The 9087-nt window shown below is 42.7% G+C and overlaps 1 pseudogene; it reads left to right on the forward strand.

Annotated features, from left to right (window-relative positions):
• The first annotated feature begins 2673 nt into the window (after positions 1–2673).
• On the forward strand, positions 2674–4237 carry LOC101595667 (annotated as a pseudogene).
• Positions 4238–9087: the final 4850 nt, after the last annotated feature.

A 9087-nucleotide genomic window follows, 5' to 3' on the forward strand; every position in this document is an offset into this window, starting at 1 on the left:
GGGAATAGTGATAAAATGGGGGGGAGACCTTAAAGATGGCTTGAGGTACACAGTAAGGACCACAGGTCACATAAAGCTACTTCTATTTCTAAGCAGTAATACAAATTGACATTAACAAATCCATCACTTTATGAATCATTATTGTGAAGGAAGAAAGAGCCAAGGTAGCAACAGAGATTCAGTCATTTGACAAGATTGTGCTAAAATTAATCTCATTTGTTTTTTCAAATTCACTTCTCTGGAAAAAAAAAAAAAAAGAAAAAGAAAGTTCAAAAACCTCTGGTTATTATAGCCACCTAACTATTTGAGTTAATCAAGTCAACTGTGTGGAATGACCAAAAGTAAACAAGCAAAAAGGCTTAACTAGAAAACCAACCGTTCAGACTGACACTACGGACACCACCAAAGTATTACAGGGATGCATAAATATTTTGAAATATGTTTAAATAATGTGTCCTAACTGCCAGTAAAAATTTTTTTTTTCCAAGCAAATGTTATTTAAAAAAATGTTTGGGCTATCCACAAATGTTTGTGCAAGCATTCCTACCAGGCAAATACTGAAGCCTCAGAAAGAAAAAATAATAATATCTTGGCCAACCAGAGGACTGGTAAGAAAGAAGTCCTGGGAAGAAGGGTGCCCTAAGAAAATGTAGACAAGACTGCTTGAGCTGTTAGGATGGTCTAACAACAAATGCATGGTTCATGAACACTTTTTGCAACAAATAGTCCTGCCTAAAAACAAACATTTGGACAGGAAGGACACACCCAACAAAAATATTTGTTTGTTGACACTAACATTTTATTTGACATGTATTTGCCAGAGCAGAAGTAGGCAAAAATAAGATAAATGCAAATATCTCACAGAAGGCAGTTATAGTGAATTTATAACTAAAAAAGATGAGAATGTTTGGTGACTTTATATACAGGGAAAAAAGTTTATGGTTTATTTAAAGTAATAAAAATTTTACCAACATATGATCAGAGGTTCTTCAACATCAATTATGGTATACATTGCCGTATATGTTTTACATTCCTGTAATGCTATGTAATTCTTCTCAATGAGTTCACATAAGGAGTCTCTGAGATAGACTAGTGGCAAGCATTATTGTTCCTATTTTCAAGCTAAATATATTAATCACATAGGTCTGTATTTAGTCCAAAACACCACTTTTGCATCATAGCATCATAAAATATGCTTTTAAAATATTTTACTTTTATTTATTCATTTGACAGAGAAAGAGGAAGAGAGAGAGAAAAAGAAAAAGAAAGAACAAGAGAGAGAAAGAAACAGAATTGGTGCACCAGGGCCTCCAGCCACTGCAAACGAACTCCACACACATGCGCCCCCTTGTGCATCTGGCTAACGTGGGTCCTGGGGAATCCAACCGAGGTCCTTTGGCTTTGCAGGCAAACGCCTTAACTGCTAAGCCATCCCTCCAGCCCTAAAATATACTTTTAAAACACAATATTAAAACAAATTATAGAATATACCATTGGCTAATATTTTAAAAAGAATTACATGTCACAGGAGGAGAACTAGGAAATACAGGAATATATGAAAGTTTATTGGTGCATTTCTGTAATAGCAATTTTTAGGACATCTACTATTCATTTATTATTTTCATCATACTCACCGCCATATATTATGTCCCCAAATAAATAAAGCTCTATTATGGGTCCCAGTTTCTCTCTTAATGGCCCGACCTAATTCTAGACCCAGATTACAAATGTTGCATAGAACCAACTTCTCAGCAAAAGGTTTTTCTGGCTTGATTCGTCTGCATTTCCTGATCTCCGTTCACATCTGCTTCTTTTGCCTCTTCTCACTGCACATGCAGTCAGCTTTGGCAGCTCCGAGATCAGTTCGCTCCTCACTGCTGACCCTCTTGCTAACTCCAACCCCTTGAGGGCTTCTACTAAAGATCCACCAGAAGATCCTGGTGGCTTTGTGGGAGAGGGAGAGAACCTTTATTTCTGGCCGCACTTAACTTCTCCTGGCTTCAGCCCTCCGTGTCCAACTGTGTGTCAGAGCTCTCCATCAGTATTTCAAATTCAAAATGTTTGGAAGATTATTCATCGACTTCTCCCTAGAAAAAGCCCAATTTACTCATTTCCATGAATGACGGTGCCATCCCTCTAAACATCTTTAAAAAAAAAAAAATGCAAGGATGGAGAGATGGCTTAGCGGTTAAGCGCTTGCCTGTGAAGCCTAAGGACCCTGGTTCGAGGCTCGATTCCCCAGGACCCACGTTACCAGATGCACAAGGGGGAGCACGCATCTGGAGTTCGTTTGCAGTGGCTGGAGGCCCTGATGTGCTCTTTCTCTCCTCTCCCCCCCCCCCCCCTGTTGATTTCAAATAAATAAATAAAAAAGGTTTTTTGAAAATACATCTACTGGAGGTACTTTTGGAACCAGGGAAGGAACCGGAGGAATAGAGGAGGGAAATAGATGGGTAGGGAGGGGTAAGAGTGAAGTGCTGTTACATACATGTATAAATATTATATACATGTATAAAAATGCCATAGTGAAATCCATTATTTTGTATGCTGACAGCATTCATAAATTGGGGCGGTGGTTGGCCGTAGCTGTTCCTATCCCGGCCCTGGTAATGTGGGGGTGGCGCCCCACAGCCAGGTCTTGCTGGGGTTGGGGGGTTTGGTGGGCCATGGGCCATGTTGGCTGCACGCTGGGGCACCAGTTTTAGGAGAGGCGCCAACTTCCACTCCTGGGACCAGCTGGTGGAGGCGATAGCCGAGTATCAGATATTAGCAAGGCATCCACCAAAGGAGGCCCAGGCTCCGCGCAACAGTTCTGAATTCACAGGAGAACAAAAGGCCGGTCTCCTGTGATCCTCACCTAACCACCCCCAGGAGCTAAGGCGACAGATGAGAACGGTGACAACCAGGCTCACATCATCTTAAGGGCAGAAGTGATCACTTGTTCGTCAGCTCGGAAACCTCCCCTGTAACGTGTAGCTGAAATAGCCACCGATTCCCCAGCTGAAAACGATCGGCAAAATTGCGACATGCTTGGAATGGCGAAAGTGCAGCCTTACAGTCCACACGGTCCCAGGAAGAATTTAAATTGGAGTTCCCGAAGAAGCTAGAACCAGTCCTGAAGAATACGCTTACATACAATAGAGCATTTCCCATTTGATGTTCGGTCTGTCCTATTAAGAACAATGTGAGGCTGGAGAGATGGCTTAGCGGTTAAGCGCTTGCCTGTGAAACCCAAGGACCCTGGTTCGAGGCTCGGTTCCCCAGGTCCCACGTTAGCCAGATGCACAAGGGAGCGCATGCATCTAGGGTTCGTTTGCAGTGGCTGGAGGCCCTGGCATGTGCCCATTCTCTCTCTCTCTCTCTGCCTCTTTGTCTCTGTCTGTCACTCTCAAATAAATAATAAAAACAACAACAAAATTTTAAAAAATAAAAACAATGTGAGCACCTGGTGAAGAAGCGAATTTGGAATTTGAAGAGGATGAAGAAGAGGGTGGTACTCTTCCTGCTTGAGTTCCCCTTACTTTGTTACCCAGGTTGCCAGGAAGGACCTTACTCACTATCAGAATTGAGAAAATTGGTCTGAAGGATGCTGGGCAATGCATCAATCCCTATCTTACACTCGCTGTGAGGGAGGTGAATGGCATAGACTTCACTCTGATGCAAGATACTCTGTGACCTCAAGAAAAGAAGATATGTAAATTCATTTTAATGTGGACACCGAGCTCCGGAATCATGTTGAAAAATTAACCAAAGGTGCAGCTATCTTCTTTGAATTCAAACCCTATAAGCCAGGGCTGGAGAGATGGCTTAGCAGTTAAGCACTCGCCTGTGAAGCCTAAGGACTCCAGTTCAAGGCTTGATTCCCCAGGACCCACGTTAGCCAGATGCACAAGGGGGCGGCGCGTCTGGAGTTTGAATTTTCAGTGACTGGAGACCCTGGCATGCACATTTTCTCTCTCTCTCTCTCTCTCTCTCTCTCTCTCTCTCTCTCTCTGCCTCTTCCTCTCTCTGTCGCTCTCAAATAAATAAATAAAAATAAACAAATTTTGTTTAAAAAAACACTACAAGCCTAAAAAGAGGTTTACCAGCACCAAGTGTTTTGCTTTCAGAGAGATGGATGAAATTAAACCAGGGCCCATTATAATAGAACTGTTAGAAGAAACCCAATGACTTTAGAAGGAAGAAACTGCAATCGTTGACCAAGAAGCCACTTTATCTTCATCTACATCAAACTTAGCACAAGGACTGATTCAGATAACGAATAACCTGAACTTCTGTGAATTCTGTGGCTCAGCAGACAGCAGGATAGCTCTGTGGACCATGTTCACCCCTGGCAGACAGGCCATGAGCCCACCCATGCCAGTGGCCGCAAGTCCAATGCAGAACTCTACCACAGAACCCGGAGTTCCGCACACCACTGACCTGTGAGACTCCTTTGGATGTAGGCTTAGTGCAGATTTTGACACATATGTTTTACGTTTCTGTTAATTGTGCAATTGTCTGTTTTCTCATTACCACTACTCCTACCTACGTCCTGGAACAGTACCGATGTGGTAGAGGTGTGCCGATCTTCACACTTAATCCAGCAATAAGAATGTGATAGAGTTTACTTCTGCTCCAGTATGCCCCCTTGGTTACTCTGGGTTGCGGTGGGGAGACCAGTGTACTTTGAGAGGAGTTGGACGAGTTCTGCTGCAAAGGAATGTCTGTAAGTTTGCAATCGTGCTGGTGTGACTTCACCCTGATCCCGTGGTCCCCCGTTTAGAAATAGCGTGCCTTGGCCACATGAGAATCCCACTGGGAGTGTCCCCAGCAGAAGGACTGTTTCCCTGTGACCAGATTGCTTCTCCGAGTGAGCGGGGCAGTCAGGTGGATTCACTGTTCTACACTGCGCCACTGTTCTTTCTGATGGATCTGGGGTAACATTGGGGCCTTCTCAGAATAATGACAGATTTTTATATGGGCTAGATGTCTTCTAGGTTATGTAATGGAAGAGCATTTGAGTCAGATGCTAATGAGATATTGCAGGAATAACTGCTGCTTTCCGACCATTGTGAAACCTTAAATTCCACATACCTCTTTTTACAGTGATGACTATGCAAAATTTGGAAAGACAATCTATTTTTTTTAATATAGGTAGATAGGATTGCTATGTATTTTCTGTGTAGATATAGACATTCATCCATATGAAAACATGTAAGTCATTAGCTTATTTTAAATAGACTATTTACATTACTTTTGAGTTAATAATTAGGCATAAATAAAACTTTCAAAGCACATAAGAGGTGGGTATTTGTTACGTAGAACATTAAGATTGTGATGGGATTTCTGTGGGCTAGATATACAACCACGTGTTCTAACATTCACTTTAAATGAACAATGCGTAAGGGGGCTGCGCTGTCTTTTAAACTAGCGTAATGACCCTCATCATATGAGTCAATGCATTTGCCTTGTAAACTAGGTAGCCACAATTGTTCGAGCCCCCACACCTCAAGACTGCTAGTCTACTAGGTCAGTTGTTTACTAGGCAAACGTTAATGAAAGCCATAATGAGCCTGAAAAATATTAATAAAATAGTTAGAGTTAAAAAAAAGGAATAAATAAATAAATATTATCTATGCTGTCTGTAGGTAAAGTTGTTAGCTGCTATCAATTTACTGCCTCAAAATCTGGAACATTCAGCTCTTCCATTTCAGCAAACACTAACCCAGTTCAACTACTAATCATCACTTATTTAACAGTGACTTCCTTCTAGGAACTGGAGTTTTGGGGTTCCTTGCCAATACACCAATGCACGAATAAATTTAGGGCACCTGGGATTCTTGTCTTACAATTTTATAAAAGGAAAATCCATAGACCAGAGGTAAGACTTAAAGGGACTTTATTTAGATTAAGAGAAAGAAAGACAGCCAGGCATGGCAGTACATCCTTTTCACCCCAGCACTCAGGAGGCTGAGGTAGAAGGATCACTTTGAGGCCACCCTGAGACTACACAGTGAATTCCAGGTCAGCCTGGACTAAAACAAGACACTTCCTCAAAAAAAGAGATTGAAAGAGATTGAGAGAGAGAGAGAGAGAATGGGTACCCCAAGGCCTGTAGCTACTGCAAACAAACTACAGATGCATGTACTCTGGCTTTATGTGGGTTTTGGGGAATCAGACCTGAATTCTTAGGCTTCACAGGCAAGTGCCTAAACTGCTAGGCCATCTCTCTAGTCCATTAAAAATAATAATAATATTGGCATGGTGGCATATGCCTTTAATTCCAGCACTTTGGAGGTAGAGGTGGGAGGATCACCATGAGTTCAAGGCCACCCTGAGACGACATAGTGAATTCCAGGTCATCCTGGGCTAGAGTGAGACCCTACCTCAAAAGAAAGAAAGAAGAAAGGAGGAAAGGAAGGAAGGAAGGGAGGGAGAGAGAGAGAAAAAGAAAGAAGGAAGGCAGGAAGGAAGGCAGGAAGGCAGGAAGGAAGGCAGGAAGGAAGGCAGGAAGGAAGGCAGGAAGGAAGGAAGGAAGGAAGGAAGGAAGGAAGGAAGGAAGGAAGGAAGGAAGGAAGGAAGGAAGGAAGGAAGGAAGGAAGGGATTGAGAGAGAGAGAGAAACAAAGAAAGAGAGGAGAAAGTACAGAGAGCTCCTGAGTTCAGGCCATGTGGAAGGCAGGAGGGGGTAGGGAGCCAATGTAGGGGTAAACGGCCCCTCCATCTCAGCCCAGCCAACTGCTCAGTTTACCACAGCAGGGGCTTGGAAGTTCAAGAGGTGAAAAGTTAAAAAGAGGCCTGCTCACCTGGTGAGCATCTGTTTATAACATTGTGGTGGGGTTTAATCTGAGAGCCCATGGGTCTGGGCTCAGGATCAGATCGGCACAATTGAGTAGCAGGCGAGAGAGCCGACTGGATGAGACTGCATCCGATGCTCCAGTCCCGTTCTGCTGCAGCAGGCGCGGTTAGAACTTCCTGTTTCCCCTTAGCTGCCTACCTGAGCAGTTCTCCCTCAGTCTCTTCAGTTTCCCCTTCTTCACCTTGACTGCTGCTTCCAGGTTAAGCATCCAGCAGCAATGCCACATGGCCACGACTAAACAGAAGCTCCGAAACGGACACCGTGGCTTTATGTCAGCCATAAATTAGCACTTGGATTCAATCATTTCTTGTGCTTCCTCTCACTTCTCCAGGTAGGGGACAACTCAGCTAGAGCTGTGGGAGCTTTGGGAAATGTCAAGAATCAGAAAAACTAGTCCATGGACTGGAAAGAGGGATGAGCAGTTAAGATGCTTGCCTGCGGAGCCTAAGGACCCATGTTCTACTCTCCATATCCCATGTAAGCCAGACGCACATGCCCAGCTAGGGCTGTAAGCATCTGGAGTTCGATTTCTGTGGCTGAGGCCCTAGCATACTAATTCATTCCCTCTCTCTCTCTCTGTCTCTCTCTTTCTCTCCCCCTCCCTCTTGCTCTCTCTAAAATAAAAAACAAACAAAAACCTAGTCCATCATTATATGATTTTTCCCACTAGTCATTTTCACACTACGTACCCTGGCCAACTAAATCCTCTGGACAGTGATCTCTACACATCCCAGCCGTGTTCTCTTCACTCAAGGTATTCACTTGAACACAGATTTATTTTTTTCTTTTTAAAACTAACACAGAAGCCGGGCGTGGTGGCGCACGCCTTTAATCCCAGCACTCAGGAGGCAGAGGTAGGAGGATCGCCATGCGTTTGAGGCCACCCTGAGACTACAGAGCTAATTCCAGGTCAGCCTGGACCAGAGTGAGACCCTACCTCCAAAAACCTAAATAAATAAATAAAACTAACACAGTAAAACAAAATTTTTGTGTGTATTAATGGGATACAATGTGATACATGCTATGATGTTTAAGTTAAGTTTAACATATCTCCTTAAACATTTGCCATCATAACGGTCAAAATTCATACAGCTTTTTGAAATGTACAATTACTACCAGTGGTCACCTACTGCGCCCTGGCACACTAAAATGTCTCACCCCTGTCGCGCTGTAGCTGAGCGCCTGTGCATCGTTGCTTCCTCGTCTCCCTTCCTTCGAACTCCCTAGCTTCTAGTAACCACTATTCTGCCGTCAACTTCCATGAGGTTGACTTTTCCAGAGTCCACAGGTAGACGAGAGGAATCGTGCAGGGTCTGCATTCTTTCTCTGAATTATTTTATTCTACTTAATATAGGTAATCTCTACTTCCACCCATGTTACCACAAATTCCTTTTTGTAGCTGCTGGGGATTTCACGCTGCACTGGCAGACACTATGATTGCTTTATTTCTATTGCTTGGTTATTGTAAACAGTGCTGATGGGCAGGCAGAAGTCTCCTCAATGTACTGGTTTCATTTCTTTCTTTCTTTCTTTTTTTTTTTTTTTTTTTTTTTGGCTTTTTTTGAGGTAGGGTCTCACTCTAGCCCAGGCTGACCTGGAATTCACTATGGAGTCTTAGGGTGGTCGTGAACTCATAGCAATCCTCCTACCTCTGCCTCCCGAGTGCTGGGATTAAAGGCGTGCCACCACGCCCAGCAGGTTTCATTTCTTTTAGATACGTGCCAAGTGGTGAGATATGGGAGTTCTGTTTTTGATTTCCTGAGGAACCTCTGCTTTTCTCTTCTTGCTCAAGATGGCTTTGGTTAGATGGGATCATTTTATGATTCAATATAAATTCTAGGTTATTATTAATTTTTTTGTCCCATGAAAACCATCTCGTATTTTGGTAAGGGTTGCGTTGAATTTATAGATTGCTTTGTGTAGTACATGTATTTTTCACTATATGTATTCTTGTAATCCATGATAACAAGATAGCTTTCCATTATGTGTGTATTCTCTAGAATCTCTTTCACTGGACCTTATAATTTTATTGTAGGGATCTGCATTAAATTATTTCCCAAGGAATTTTTTTTTCTGTATACATTGCAAATGAGATTGCTTCCTTGCTTCTTAGTTAAGATAGCTTGCTGTTTGATTATGGAAGCACTACTGCTTTGATTGGATGATTTTATATTTAGTACCCATGCCAAACTCATTCATTAATTTTAATATTTTTGCACAGAGTCAAAAGCTTGACATTGAGTATTA

This window comes from Jaculus jaculus, chromosome 4 (genome assembly GCF_020740685.1).
Source record: "Jaculus jaculus isolate mJacJac1 chromosome 4, mJacJac1.mat.Y.cur, whole genome shotgun sequence".
NCBI classification, from domain to species: domain Eukaryota; kingdom Metazoa; phylum Chordata; class Mammalia; order Rodentia; family Dipodidae; genus Jaculus; species Jaculus jaculus.